Raw genomic sequence first — 15,135 nt, forward strand, 5'->3', positions numbered from 1 at the left:
AATAGATCAGTCACTCTCCTTTGCTCAAATGAGAAGTTGAATCAATTAAACATTTATATATATTGAGATCTTACAGGATTTATGTCCCCCTCATAAGGCAAATTGCCTAAACCACAGGAAAAATAAGCAGGCATAATTAAGCACATCTGTTTCTGCAAGAGCCTTGACTTACCAGAAAGAACTGAAGTGAAATACACGCTAACATTTCAAGAATTTTTCTTTTTTACTCTGTGAAAGAGAAATCTTCCCAGCATTCCTTTCCCCTTTCATACAGGAATTATGGAAAAGCCACTTACATTATTTAATGGTAGGTCCTAGGCATTCATACATTTTTTTAAAGAGACCCTCCATGCTCGTTATCATATCAATTATATTAAAGTGACGACACATTCCACATCAAAAGTTCCCTCGGCAAATTGTGTGTGTTATATGTGCTTGTTTTGTGGGTGTATGCTTATGTGTATGCGGGTGTGCCGTCCATGTGTGTACATGATATGAAGGTTGATGGTCGTGCCAGGTTTTCCTCAGATTGCTCTCCACTTTCATTTTATATCTGTCTTTTTTATTTTGCTGGCTCTACTCTAAAATCTTACATTGAAAACAAAGTGTAAATGATCATTTCAGTCTTTCCTCAGTTATGTCTGTTTGAACCAAGACATATCCACTTTGTAGCTAGTTTAGGAAACATCTAGAGTTCTCTCATCCTTTGGCGGCCTTTTCTGTTTCCCCTCACTCTACAACAAGATAAATCTCCCCCATATTATTACAGTTTTACTTAACACAGTCATATTGACTATTTAATGGTGGGCCTTGAATGCTCGTATTTTTACGATGCCTTATCACATCGAATACAAGTTATTAAACAAGCCACATTAAATACAATTTCCATACATGATTTTTTTTCAGGGCCAAGGGTCAAAGGAGGTTTTGTGTGTGCAGGCAAGGGCTCTACCACTCAGGTACACCCCCAGGCCTTGGCTCTCTCTGTCTCTCTTTCTCTCTCTGTTTCTCTCCCTCTCCCTGCCTCTCTACTTCTTCAGTTTTTCAAGACAGGGTTCCTCTGTGTAGCTCTGGCTGTCCTGGCACTTGCTCTATGGATCATGCTGTCTAACTCACAGAGATCAGTCTGCCCCTTCCTCCCGAGTGCTGGGATCAAAGGAGTGCACCACCACTGCCGGGCTGGTTGTCACATCTTTGGGTTTGGTTGTGGCTTCCTAAATGATTCCAAATTAAATATAATCTTGAGTTTTGTTGTCTTTCATTTCAGTTAGTGTCTTTTCAAATAGCTCGGGATTATTTCCATCCTCTTAACCAAAGCTGTTGGAATCTAAAGCATTCTTCCTTTTCATCATATACTAGAGAGGAATGTGCTTCAGTTAACTTATTATTGGAGTCTGTGGCCATACCACACTGAACATGCCCAGTCTTACCTGATCTCAGCATCCTTGTCATCTTCAACAGTCGGCTTGACAGAGCCTAGAGTCATCAGGGAAGGGAGTCTCAATCAAAAGATTGCCCAGATCAGATTGCATGCCTGTGAGGGATCATCTTGATAGTTATTTAAGGCAGGAGAGTCCAGCTCACTGAGGATAGCTCAATCCCTGGGCAGGTGATCCTAGGCTGTATGAGGAAGCTAACTAAGGGTGAACCTGTGAATGAGCCAGGAAGCAGTGATCTGTCTCAATTTCTGTTGCACTTCCTTGGCTGTGAATGGGTTCCCTGGTCTGAGATGATGCTGTGTAAAATAACAAGCAATCCTGACTTCAAAGGTCAAGGGAGAATAAAACCTTTTCCCCTGTGGCATTTGGTTATGGCACTGGCCATAGCAATAGCATTAAAATAGAATAGAAGCTGAGCAGGTTTGGACCTGGTGTACTCAGATGGGAGACTTATTGTTAATACCGCATTGATATTGTTGATATGTTCAGCTTAGCCCATGTTGCCTCTTGCCTGTCTTGTGTTATGTGGGACTTGCAAAGCTCACTTTCCTCATCTATTTTCTCCTTACAATATTGTCTGCTACGTAGTTCCTCTTGCTTCATTGCCATACTTTCAAGCAGTTTGTATGGTTTTGGGCACTGTGAACATTTGCTCTTTTTTTTTTTTTTTTAAGATTTATTTATGTGTAGAAGTGTTTGCTTCATGTATATGTGTGAGCTACATTACTGTGGAATAATCCTTCTGTACACTGTGAAAATGTGTTGCTCTCATTGTTAATAAAAAGCTGATTGACTGATAGCTAGGCAGGATTTGGGGGCAGAGAATGCTGGGAAGAAGAGTGGAGTTTAAGGAGTCTTGAGAGGACTTGGAAGAAGCAACATGGGATGTTCACAGATGAGGTAAACGAGCCTTGGGACAGCACACAGATTAATAGAAATGGGTTAATTTAAGTTATAAGAGCTGGCTGGAGACAAGACTAAGCTATCGGCCGAGCATTTATAATTAATATTAAGTCTCTGAGTGGGTATTTGGGAGTGACTGTTGGGACACAGAAAACTCCATCTATATACTACATGCATTCCTGGTTGTCATGGGAGCTAGAAGAGGGAGTCCAGTCCCCTGGATCTGGAATTACAAGTGGTTGTAAGCAGCAAGTGCTTTTACCTGAGCCATCTCTCCAGCCCCTGAAAGTTTACTCCTCTAATTGTTTTTATGTGATAAACTCAAGAGTTCCTGGGTTATTTCTTTCTTCCCAATATCTTTTGGGTTTGATGATATTAATATTATTGTTACTACACTGATGTTGGAAAAGGGATAAAGTGGTGGTATTGTGTGTTTTTAGAAATATATGAGTAGTAAGATGAAAAAGTTATTTATCTTGGTTTTGGTTTTATGCATTTAAAGCTCTTCATAGAATAAATTTAACGGGTTTTGGAGGATGTGGCACAATTTTCCAGTGAACGTTACATCTTATCACCTCAGGCTGACCTCAGGCAAGAGAGGGTACATTTGATAAAGACATAATTCTTCATAGGGTACAGGGGACCTTCTGTATTTTCACATTCTGCATTCCTGGGCTCAGTCAACATCATATCCAAGATATTTGAAAGTAGACGTTGCATCTGTACTGAACATGCACGGGCTTCTTTTAAAAACTGGCATCAATCTCTAACCATGCAACAATGAGTCACACAGGATCTACTCTGTATTAGTTAGTATAAGTAATTCAGATGCAGAGACTATTTGAACTATGCCTTTATGTAAATCCAGATCTGATGCACTGGTGAAGGAGGTCCTGGACCATTCCCCAAGCCCAGGATCTGATGCACTGGTGAAGGAGTCCTGGACCATTCAGCCAGGATCTGATGCCTGGTGAAGGAGGTCCTGGCCATTCAGCCAGGATCTGATGCCTGGTGAAGGAGGTCCTGGACCAGCCCAGGATCTGATGCACTGTGAAGGGGTCCGGACCATTAGAGGGTCTGATGCCTGGTGGGAGGTCCTGGACATGCCCAGATCTGATGCACTGGTGAAGGAGGTCCTGGACCATTCCCCCAGCCCAGATCTGATGCACTGGTGAAGGAGGTCCTGGACCATTCCCCCAGCCCAGGGTCTGATGCACTGGTGAAGGAGGTCCTGGACCATCCCCCACAAACAGAGACAACCACATTTGCATCCAAAAAGAGGAGGGTGAGGAAGAAATTGTGGCAGACTTGGTGTTGGTTTAGGTGTCACAAGAAAGAATGGAGTGTCCTGAAACTGATTACTTCTTTCTAAAAAAAATGCTTTTGAGATAGGATCTCACTGTGGAGCCCAAACTGTCTTGAAAACTTACTATGAAGCCTAGGTTGGCCTTGAACTCTAAACCCACCTGCCTCTGCCTCTTAAGAGGTAGGGTTTCAGGCAGGAGGCACCACTCCATGCCCGAACTTTTGAACCTACATCATCTGGAGAGGGGCTGAGGAAGGTGGATAGAAAAGAACAGAACATCAAAATGATATTACAACACACTTTATATAGCACTGCACATGATTTGTTAGTTAATTCTAGGGCAAGAATGTAACTCTCTCCCATCAAAGTCCCTGCATTGCTGGTCCTTGCACACCAAGGTCCTGGGATGATGGTCATAGTTAACATGATTACTTTCAATAAATACTCTTTGAATAATTTGTATTATGTTTAAAATATCTTTTTAGCAACCTTGTACATGGAGGTTAAAATTCTCCAGTATTTACATACCAAAAATATTAGTTATGACTATAGAGACAACACTCTAATGTCTACATAGAAAAGCCACCTCTACAAAGTTATTAAATTGACTGTAATGTATGGTAACTAACTATCAGCCTGTCGCAGGCTGACATGCCCATTTGGATGTGCATCTTCTCCCCACCACTAGGGGGAAGCACAGATAATAAAATCAAATCCGTCAGCCTCATGTTCACAATATACAGGAAAAAATAACTCATTATAAAATAACATTAATATTATATAATAAATATAAAAATAACATTAAACACTAAAGGCACTATTAAATAACAAATAATTGTGATATACATGGCAGTTTTAGCATTGGATTTCCCAAATGTATTACCCAGTAGATTACCTTAGTCTATATAACTCTATGACAGGGCCTCATCTATTGATTGAAGGTTTGGTCTAAATTTCCTTCTAATATTGAAACTGATGTGTGTCCCCCCTCCCGCCCCCCCATTAATCCGCACTCTCTGACACCTCCCAGCCCTTAGTTTTTAGAGCGTGGAGGTACATAGTAGATGAGCACGTTTACCTCCAGGTCAGGAGTGATGGGTGTGATATATATATATATATGCAAAACCAGAATCTGGGGAAGAGCTCTCAGGATCCTGTCCTGCCTCCCTTTTCATGGTGATTGTTATAAAGCTTAAATGCTGATAAAAGTCTGACTAGTATAATAATTTATTTACAAATATCAGGTCAAAATAACGAAAATTGAACTGTCTAAATCAGTGGTTCCCAACCTTCCTAATGCTGCGACCCTTTAATACAGTTCCTCATGTTGTGGTGACCCCCCCCAACCATAAAATAATTTTTTGTTGCTACTTCATAACCATAATTTTGTTACTGTTATAAATCATAATGTAAATATCTGTGGTTTCCCATGGTCTTGGGTGACCCCTGTGAAAGTCATTGGACTCTCCCCCAGAAAAGGTCTCAACTCACAGGTTGAGAAACTTTGGTCTAGAAAAATCTGTTCTATGTGTCATTAGATCCATGGTCAACTGTAACAAGGGCCTATGTGCACACCCACTTTCATTTAGAATCTCTGATACCAAAATCAATAACAGCTCTCTCTTTGTTCAGCTTCTTTTCATGAGCAGACAGGCAGTTTTAACCATGAAAGTGAGAATCCATAAAATAAAAATTAGATAGAATATAGGGGAAATAAAAAAAGGTTTTGTCTTAGTCCCTGTTCTATTGCTGTGAAGAGACACCGTGACCATGGCAACTCTTATAAAGATGAGTATTCAACTGGGTGCAGGAGAAGGAGCTGAGAGTTCTACATCCAGATCTGGAGGCAGCAGGAAGAGAAAGACACTGGGACCGGCTTGAGCTTCTGAAACTCTAAAGCCCACCCACAAGTGACGCACTTCCTCCAACAAGGCCGCACCTCCTAATCCTTTCAAATAGTGCCACTCCCTGATGACCAAGTATTCAAATCTATGAGCCTATGGGGCCATTCTCATTCAAACTGCCACAGGTTTGACTCTTTAAAAAAAAATCCATCAAATCTCTTAAATAAGTTAAGTTATATTGGTGAAATTATTAAGGCCACTCCACGTAGTTAAAAGGGAGGTTTTGTGGGGTAACTTACAAGTGAATGGATAGTTTACAGAGTCTGGGAAAGGGGTGACACACTCTGGCGGTGTTCTCTGGAGAACTCTGCTCGTTCTACCTCCAGCATCCAGGGTCCAGGAACCAAGAGAGCTGGCTTATGGGGATCTCGGGTCTTCAGGGCCCTCTCTTGGCCCTGCCTTGTAGGCGTGACCATTCCCGAAGCCTCAATGGGGGTTGGAACTTCCAGATCAAAGCTGGAATGGCTGCCCACTACACAATTATACTATAAATGTGTAGAGAATACTTTTTATATTAGGCCAAGTTCTTAAAAAAAATTGTTGAAGGTGCCAGACATGATGATGGATGCCTGTAATCCCTGAATGGGGGAGGTGGTGGTAGAAAGAGTAAGTTTTTGGAGCCAGCCTAGGCTACAAAGCAAGGGCCTGTCTTTAAAAAAAAAGAAAAGAAAAAAAGAAAAAAAATCAAATCAAAACAAAACAAAATGATTAACAATAGATAATAAAAAAAACTAAAACCACAAACTAAGCACATAAATAAAACCCACAGCAGAACTGATGAGGGATTCCAATGAGGATGATGAGTCCAGAGGATTCTGATGTTCTTGGAATGGACTGGTCCTTCCATTTCTGAGGTTTGTCCTTTCACTCTTTGGCCTCATGTAGCCCAAGCTGGCCTTGAACTCACTATGTGCATATGGATGATCTTGAACTTCTGATCTTCTTGCCTCTATTACCTGAGTGCTAAGATCATAGGCAAGTACCATCATGCTGACTTTTATGTGGTTCTAAAGCCTGAATCCAGGGCTTTGTGCATGCTTGGCAAGTACTCTAAGGCGACTGAGCCAAGTCCTCAGCTCTTTCCCTTCATTCTTTCGAGGGTCCTTAAAAGCAGGGCTTGAGGGCTTGGGGATTTAGCTCAGTGGTAGAGCGCTTGCCTAGCAAGTGCAAGGCCCTGGGTTGGGTCCTCAGCTCCAGAAAAACAAAACAAAACAAAAAGCAGGGCTTGAAGTGAACACTTGGAAGTGGTAGTTTATTGGGGAATTAACATCAGGAGGGAGGAAGCAGGAAGCTTGAGTCAACCAAGAAGGAAAAATACCCATGACTCTTTGCCCCCCGCAGCTATCCATGCTGGTAGATTTCTTCAGAACTCCAACTTCCGTGTATTTCTGGGCTGTATTTGAGTGCAGGCATGCTCCTACAATGTTGGATCCAGCCCCAAGGCAGAAAGTTTAGCTTGAGTTGGGATGCTGGCAGTGCAGGAGTCTGAGCTTCTAGGGAACTATCTATTATGGCTGAGATTGGAAATTGAAGCTGAGCCAAAGACACCTGTGTTCGTGCTAGAGGACTGAGCAATTGACTAATAGACCCAGGAAGGGGGAACCCCATTCTGGATTCTGCGCTTTTCAAAGGTGCCTCTCCGGCCCTCCGCTCTGTGTGTCCTTCCCCCTGTGGTTTACAATCTCTTCTGATCCATGCTCCAGGCATCAGTACTCTATTTCAATGGCCTGGCCTGTCAAATGCCTTCTTCTCCAGGTTCACCTTCACAGGGCACACTGTGATTGTCCAAAAGGCACCAGGGCGGAACATCTGAAGGGCATCAGGATGGATGGATAGAGCTTGGATAGAAACTAGGGTGTCTACATGGAAAAGGGGGTGGGACCTTGTTCTCTGCCTATCACCATGTTCTCGAGCAGGTGCCAAGGAGGCTGAGAATTCCAAATTCAATTTCATCTGTTGTAGGTGGTGACTGGGGCATACTTGTTAAAGTGGAAGAACAGAGCACATTTTATGGAACTGTTTATTTAGATGATACAAATGTTGGCAAACAGTTAACTTCTATCATCTAGTCTGATTTTTGTAGCCTTGAACTAAGAAAAAAGGGATGTTGGACAGAAGTGACAATTCATTGATGGTTAGCTAGAGATTTTCTAGATTGGGTCCATTGAGGTGGGAAGACCCACCCTAATTGTGTGCTAGCTAGTTTTATATCAACTTGATACAAGTTAAAGTCATCAGAGAGGAGGGAGCCTCAGTTGAGGAAATGCCTCCAGAAGATCAGTCTGTAGGGCGTTTTCTTAGTGATCGATGGGGGAGGGCCCAGCCCATTGTGAGTGGTGCCACCCCTGGGCTGGTGATCCTGAGTTCTATAAGAAAGCAGGGTGAACAGGCCATGAGGAGGAGCAAGTCAGTAAGCAGCACCCCTCCAGGGCCTCTGAATCAGTTCTTGCCTCCAGGTTCCTGCCCTGCTTGAGTTCCTGCCCTCACTGCTTTTGAAGATGGACAGTAATACAGACTTGTGAGTGAAATAAACTCTTTCCTCTCCAAGTTCCTTTTGGTCATGGTATTTCATTACAGCAATAGGAACCCTAAGTAAGACAGTGGGTGACATGGTTCCATAGGTTCTTCATGGAGTCTTGAATTGAGAACATAGACATGTTTGTCCTGATTTGAATATTATACAATGTATTCATGTATCAACACATCACATGGTAGCCCATAATATGTATGACTTTTATGTATCATTATGGGCCAACCTAGACATTATGGTAACAGAGTCAGATACAAAAGACAGTTACTGTATGGGTCTTTTTATATGAGTTAGCTCAGATAGTCAAATTCTTAGAGGGAGAAGAAGAATGTTGCAAGTGTCTTGGGAGCCAGGGTGCCAAGGAGTGCTGTTAATAGGAACAGAGTTTCTGGAGATGGATGTAGGTGTTGCTTCTGCTACAGTGTGGTCTTACTTAATGCCACTGGCAGCTCACTTAAAAAAGGGTCATAATGATTAGTTTTATGTTATGTATATTTCACTATAAGAAAGTAATTTTTAATTTAATTAAACATTCAAAAAGTTAAGGATTAGTGCAGTGGCTCACATCTTTATTCCCAGAACTTGGGAGGATGAGGTAGATGGATCTCCATGAGTTCAAAGCCTACCTGGTCTATATACTGAGTTCTCGGCAGCCCAGTGAGACCCTGACTTGAAAAACAAAAACGAAGCAAAACAAAAAACAAGCAAACAAACAAAAAGACAAGAAACAAAACAAAATTCAAGGTCATTAGAACCACATAAAAATTAATGAAATCTGCTTTTCGAGTGAAGCTAACATTAATTCTCTTTTAAGCTCTATACCCGTATGCTATGGCTGTTCCAACCTTCTGTTTGCAGAGCCCGCTATGTATGGCCTTTGGCTACTTCAGAGAAATAGGTATGGCCAAGCACTGTTCCTTCTAATTGTCTTCCTCCACTTAGAGTCTGTATTCTGCAGAGAACACAGGGCACACTTCACTGTCTTCTGCTTCCTCTGTCCATATTCCTCCAGTAGCTGTTTTTATATATTACTCTATATACAATGTGACATCTTGGCATTGGTAACCATTAACACATAAGAGACACCGAGACACTGATGTTTCTCTTTGCTGATGATCTTGAAATAGAGTCTTTGGGGAGATCACTCATGTCCATTTATCCCCATGAGCACTGTAACAAATGTTTTGTGGCTTAGAACTTTAAAGAAGAGGGATTTCACCAATTGATCTACCAGATCAGCATTCCAACAGCTTGGGAAGTGTTTGCAATTGCTTGGGCTGAAAGTGGTGACAATATGAAACATTTAATGAGAAACCATCGCGGCGCTTGGCCCACCGCCAACAGCCTCGCTCCGGGAGACGTCTTTTATGCCATGACAGCTCTAAAAAGAAAGCCGTTGGAGTTCGGGCTACCCTTCCAGTTCCTGCCTCAGCTTTATTCCAGCTGACGTGCTGCTGCTCAGTGAAGCAGCTACAGGCTCCTTGCAGGAGGCTCAGACAACTGTAATATGCTTCCTGGTGATGAATTTCTTTCCCGTCTCGGAGTTGACAATGATCTGTAAAGTGAGTGTCAGTCACTTGGTACTGTCGGCTGTTATTGCCCTCTGCATGTTCAGGTTTCAAACCTGAGACTCAATCAATTTCGGATAGAAACTATTTAGGGGGAGAATTGCACCCATGCTGACTGAATACATAAGATTTCTTTCTCGTCATTATTCCTTAAACAGCCTACCAGGACAACTACTTATATATTTCTCTTGTATTAACTATTATTTATAGATAATATAGAGATGATTTAAATTATACAGAAGAATGAATGCATTTAATGTGCACATACTACATCATGTTACATAAGAGATGAGCATATGAAGATTTTGGCATTTGAGTGGGGAGTCCTAGAACTAATCCCTTTGAATACCAATGATAAGCATATATTAACTTTTAATAGAACGGATTATATTTTGTATATTGGTCAGGGTTCTCTAGAGGAACATAACTGATAGAAAAAATATATATTTAATATAGAATATCTATATTCATGAGGAGATTTATTAGAATGGCTTACAGACCGTGGTCTAATTTGTCCAACAATGACTGTCTACCAATGGAAGGTTCCAGAATCCAGTGGTTTCTCAGTCCACAAGGCTAGATGTCTCAGCTAGTGTTTGCCACATACTACAAGTCTCAAAGAAGTAGGCTCTAATGCCAGTGAAGGAATAGACTTTGCCTGTGAGAGCAACCAGGCAAAGAGAGCAAGCTTCCTTCTTCCATGTCCTCTCTATAGGCTGCCAGCAGAAGGTGTGGCCTAGATTAAAGGTGGCTCTTCCCACCTCAAGAGGATCTGGATTAAAAGTGGGTCTTCCTACTTCAAATGATTTAACTGAGAAAAACTCCCTCATAGGTGTACCTAGCCACTTGGGTTTAGTTAATCCCAGATGTAGTCAAGTTGAGAATAGTGACTAGCCATCACAATATGTATATGTTTATCCGCCCATACATCAGTTAGAGCTATGATTTTTAGGTAAGTACTAGCAGAACTTATTCGGTGTTCTATTATGATGACAAACTCTATTCTCAGCAACATTTTCCAGTATTTCAGATTATTCACAGAAACACTCAAGTTTTAAAGATAGCATTAACACATACTTTCAGCAACACCATTAGAATTTCTCATCTTTAAAAACTTGCACAAACAAATTTGATATGTAAATCTTTCTTTTTTCTTTTTCTATGATTGTAGAGGAAGTTTCTTAAATCAGGCCTGAGAATCTCGAATCGTGGGCCCTAGTATCCTGAGTGGAACAGCAAGCTTACAGAGGCACTGTGGGTTAACTAATTATTTTTTTTTGAGACAAGGTCTCTCAGTGTATCCCTGGCTGTCCTAGAACTCACTCTGTAGACCAGGCTGGCCTTGAACTCAGAGATTTGCCTGCCTGACTCTCAGGTTCTGGGATTAAAGGCATGTGCCACCACCACCCAGTTTGGTGTTATTTTAAAGTCTGAGAGAGACCAGCCTTTGTTGGATACTAGGAGTCAGGAAAGTTCAGGGAGCTCTACATTAAAAAGATTAGCTGGGCTGGGCGGTGGTGGCGCACGCCTTTAATCCCAGCACTTGGGAGGCAGAAGCAGGCAGATCTCTGTGAGTTCGAGGCCAGCCTGGGCTACCAAGTGAGTTCCAGGAAAGGCGCAAAGCTACACAGAGAAACCCTTTCTTGAAAAACAAAACAAAACAAAAACCAACAAACAAACAAAAAAGATCAGCTGGTCCAACATCTAAACTGTTTGAAATCCTTACTTAGTGTCATCCTGCTGTGTTACAGACAGGAAAGCTGAGCTCCAGCAAAGTCAGATGTCTTAACTCTAGCTCCACTGCAGGTCTATGTGTTAGTTATTAGCTGCGTTGTGTTCTTACCCTGCATGGAAACGTCACGAAACACGACAGAATAAGAGTTTATTAGAAATACAGGGATAGAGAGTGTGCAGGCCTGTGGGAGAGACACGTGCGTTAGAAAAGAAGAGAGAAACGGAATATGGCTCTCCTTTAAAACGTTCGTGCAGTCACGTCACTACTCACGTGTGTGCGTAGATCACATGGTCACGTTCGCGCTTACTAGCCAGTAACTCACAGATTCTGGTCACGCGAGATGCTTGGCGAACTTGCTAGCGAGGTGTCGGCTGACGGAATTGGCTAGGCGGAAGTGCGCTGGATGCGACGGGTGGGGGCGTGTTGTGAACCCTTCACTATGGCTATACAAGTCAGAAGCACTTGACATTCTGTCCAGGCTTGCATCTGCAGATGGCTTCTCTCTTGGCTTTGCAGTGACTAGAATCCCCAGCTTGCGCATAACCCTCAGAATAGCTGAAGCCAAGAGACTCACTTACTCTCCAGGACCCTTAGCTTCCTCATCTGCATAGGATTCAAGATGCCACTAAGAGTACATGAGAAAGATGAAGTTGGATCATGGATAGGTGAAAACAATAGGTTTGAAAATGCCCCAGAAACTTCCAAGTGCTTTATTCAATCACCAGTTTTGTTAAATAATACTTAAATATTTTCCTATGTACATACATACACTAGGAAGCTACAAAGAAAAACAAGCAAACAAAATCACTTCTCTATTTAAGAGACATAAGGTGAAAAATATAATAATTATAATTAAGATAGTTAAGTATTTTAATAGAGGTAATGTGAACACAGAAAGTCAGCTGAAGAAGTTGGGAAATCCTTACAGTAATGGCTGATAAAATGTAGAAAAAGAGGAGGTGATGTGGTGGATGAGTGTGTGTTCCAAGAACATTCTAGAAAATAAACAGAGCCTGCCTCAAGATAAGAGTGGTGGAAAGGCGGAGTGCCTCTAAGAAACAGGATATTGTCCTGGACAGTTGGGGAGAGGATGTTGCAGGTGGTGATGAGGGTTATCGGTGGGGTAGCAAACAGGCTCTGGACTCTGGTCATAGGGGACCTGGTATCCTTTCCAAAAGAATACACTTTATCCTGGAAAACTAGCGAAGGATTTCAAGCAAACAAGGACTGTAACCAGGTGCATAAACTTGAAATGTACTCTTTAAAATACTTACCAATCTTAACTATAATTTTTTTTATTTTTCACCTTATGTGTCTTGAATGGAGAAGTGATTTTGTTTGCTTGTTTTTCTTTTTAGCTTCCAGGGTGTGTACATAGAAAAATATGTAAGTATTATTTTACTAATTAGGAAATTTTGGAGCTTCAAGCATCATGTAGCTCTGCCTGTATCAGCCATTGTATGGCAACTTAAATATGATGAGAAACAGTCCTAAGACAGATTTTAACTACAATATGTATAGTAAAACAAGAAAGGAATCATCCAAGAGACTGGGAGGGGTATGGGGAAGGGACACAGTCCATCACTATTATATTAGTCATCGTCTAGCTGATTTTATTTTTTTATGTAGAATTTCAAAGGCTTGTGAAATTAGGAAAACTGAGATGAGGTGTTTTTGTGTTACTCACTCATGACCGCTGGTGCTATCTGGTCTTACATTTGAAACTGCCAAAAGGTCTTCTCAGCCATTCTCTGGAATCAGGAAAGAAAAAAGTCCCATTGTTGATTTCCTGGTAATCAGATAAGACAAACTATTTCCCAGATAATCAGATGGCCAGCGCCTCTGCAGACAGCCCCACCCAGGGACTCTTTAGACAATGCTTGCCTCAAGCTAAGCAAAACCTGGTTCCCAGAGCTTTCCAGATCATTGTTTTATCTGCCACCCACTGCCTTCCTCTCTACAGTCCATATTTTGGTCAAGTATGAATAAACCACAGGCCAGTTCAGCCCCAAATTCCTTGGAAGGAAACCGATTTCAAAGCAGAGAGGTGGTAAGTGGTTCCTTAGCTGAACTGACCACACAACAGAGACATGGGCACAAAACACCTCAGCTGCGCTTCATTTGCAGTCAGATATAATGAACAGGCTTCTTCAGCTGTACTGTGTATACCCGGGGACTGTATGGGACTGTCTGGGAAAGATTAGGAGGTGTGGTCTTGTCGGAATGGGCGTGGTCTTGTTGGAGGAGGCACATCACTGGAGGTGGGCTTTGAGGTTTCAGAAGCTCACACCATTCCCAATGTGCTCCCTCTGCCTTGTGCTGTGCTTGTAGATGGAGTTGTAAACTCTCAAATACTGCTCCAGCCCCATGCCTGCCTGTCTGCTGATATGCTCCCCGCCATGATGGTCATGGATGGACTCACCCTCTGAAACTGTGAACCAATAAACTCTTCTGTAAGTTATGTTGATCATGGTGTCTTATTACAGCCATCGAAAAAGAACGAGACGCCTACCTTACTTGAGAGTGACCTCATTTTAATGAATTCTGGGAAGAGGAAGGGCAGAGTCAGGGGTGGCCAACAGATGCAGAGGGAGCAAAATGAGATTGCCTTACTGAAAAAAAGTACCAAGCCACGTGGCTAAACATAAGAAAAATGGGTTAAGTGTAAGAGTTGGCTAGTAACAAGCTTGAGCATTTATAAGTAATATAAGCCTCTGTGTGGTAATTTGGGAAGTGGCTTCTAGGTATTTGGGAACAGGTGGTTAGGACAGGAAACTTCCATTTACAGGGGACCATGCCTTTCTTGGATGAACCTTTTGGAGTAGGGATTTGACATCTGGACTATTTAACATCTTACTATGTATTTTATCCCATGGTATTCTTTCCCCTGTCCAGTGTGTGTGTGTGTGTGTGTGTGTGTGTGTGTGTGTGTGTGTGTGTGTGTGTGTGTGTGAGTGAGTGAAGTCATCCTCCTTAATTGTGGCAGCACATTTCATTCAGTTGGTGTATCGTGGCATCGTGACCTGTCCATGTATTCCTGTGACTGAGTTTTAGATTGTTTTCAGCCTTCCTGATTTTACCAGGAAAACAATGGAAATCATTATTTGTGCCTCAGTGTAAAATGGGAACCAATTTCTGAGTTAAAGTTTATCAGTAACTTTCATATCACGCCAGATTTCCTGGAAAGCAGTACCGATAGCTGGTTGTGGTGGTTCATACCTGTAATCCCCGCATCCAGGAGGCAATGGTGGTGAGATCTTTGAGAGTTCAAGGCCAGCCAGGGCTACATAGAGAAATTCTGTTTGATAAAAGGAAAACAATAGCAATGAACTGTCCAACTACCAATGTACAAGGGTATCTCTCTGCAATTCCAGCTCTCTGAGGGTTTCATGTCCTCTTCAAAGTTTACTGTTGATGGGAACAACGTGGTACTTCAGTGTTGCACAGATGTGCATTTTTCAGACCGCTGGAGAGGGTGAGGTGTAGCTAGAGTTTTCCTGCCTTGCCCACAGTCAGGACAAATCTTTGTCACCCGCCAGTCCCACAGCCGCTCAGACCCAACCAAGTAAACACAGAGACTTATATTGCTTACAAACTGTATGGTTGTGGCAGGCTTCTTGCTAACTGTTCTTATAGCTTAAATTAATCCATTTCCATAAATCTATACCTTGCCACGTGGCTCGTGGCTTACTGGCATCTTCACATGCTGCTTGTCATGGCCGTGGCTGGCAGTGACTCCTTCTGCCTTCC

The sequence above is a fragment of the Peromyscus leucopus genome, chromosome 17, assembly GCF_004664715.2.
Source record: "Peromyscus leucopus breed LL Stock chromosome 17, UCI_PerLeu_2.1, whole genome shotgun sequence".
Classification (NCBI taxonomy): domain Eukaryota; kingdom Metazoa; phylum Chordata; class Mammalia; order Rodentia; family Cricetidae; genus Peromyscus; species Peromyscus leucopus.